This window comes from Egretta garzetta, unplaced genomic scaffold (genome assembly GCF_000687185.1).
Source record: "Egretta garzetta isolate BGI_Z169 unplaced genomic scaffold, ASM68718v1 scaffold370, whole genome shotgun sequence".
Classification (NCBI taxonomy): domain Eukaryota; kingdom Metazoa; phylum Chordata; class Aves; order Pelecaniformes; family Ardeidae; genus Egretta; species Egretta garzetta.
In genome coordinates this window covers 797,758-798,714 of record NW_009258292.1, presented here as the reverse complement: position 1 = coordinate 798,714, position 957 = coordinate 797,758, and the positions used below count along the sequence as shown (strand labels likewise).

The 957-nt window shown below is 55.8% G+C and overlaps 1 protein-coding gene across 1 annotated transcript in view; it reads right to left on the bottom strand.

The window, feature by feature from the left end:
- Nucleotides 1-957, bottom strand: part of SHOX (short stature homeobox) — a 13,780-nt gene that overhangs the window by 6,253 nt on the left and 6,570 nt on the right. The window lies entirely within an intron of this gene.

The window sequence follows — 957 nt, the reverse complement described above, 5'->3', positions numbered from 1 at the left end:
GCAGTGGCCGTCCTTGCGCCGCCCGGCTGGAGCGAGGGGCCCGCTCCCGCAAACACTTAAAATAAGCCCCCACGCGTGACGGGGGAGACCCTCGCTCCCTTCCCAGTCACACCTCGCTCATCCCAGGGACAGCTAGCGTGGGCTGGGTCAGACTGCGGGGCCCGGCCCGTAAGCCACCGGACCGTCTGCTCTCTCCCGAGCCGGGCTTGGAAGCGATGATGACGCTGATGAAGATCTCGGAGAAGATGCGAGATACTGAACTTGCACGAAAGGGGCTGAATCGTTCCCCGTTCCCCAAACGTTAAAAGACACCGGAGCCCGCTGCTGGAGACTCCTGGCCAGACACGAGCACCATCTTTGCAGGCTGGGGCGCCAAGAAGCGCTGATGCCCCTGCCCGCGAACTGCCCGCAGTCCAGCAGCCCTGCCCTCATCCCGGCCGTTCTGACTCAAAGGAGCGCAGAACTTTGCCGCTGCGCCTCCCCTGCCTCTTTTCCAGGGGCTCTTTTCCAGGGGCATTTCGGACCTTTCGCTACTTTCCCCCCTCCCGAGGTGCTTGGTTTAGCAGCTCTCCCCAAAGGATCCTCAGAGACACGGACCAAAATGTTTTGCGGACCCTTATCCTTACACCAAAACCTACCGAATACGGGCAAACATTGACTTTCACCGCTGATAAAAGTCTTATAGCTAAGTAAACACCTACAGCCTTTGATGTTCTTGCACTTGCCAAGAGATCATACGGTTAATTAATACTAACTGCACTTCCTACATCAAATTTTCCCTTCAAGCTTTCTTCAATTGCCTTAATGATGGTCATTTACAACGGAGTAATTAGTGCAAAGAAAGGCTTCCAAAGGCATTAATTACCTCGGGTACCTCAGTGATTTTCTTAAGTAGGAATTGGCCGCCTCTGATTTGGAGCACCGTTTCGCCTGCCTAGGGTGGCCGGGAGGGGGGAG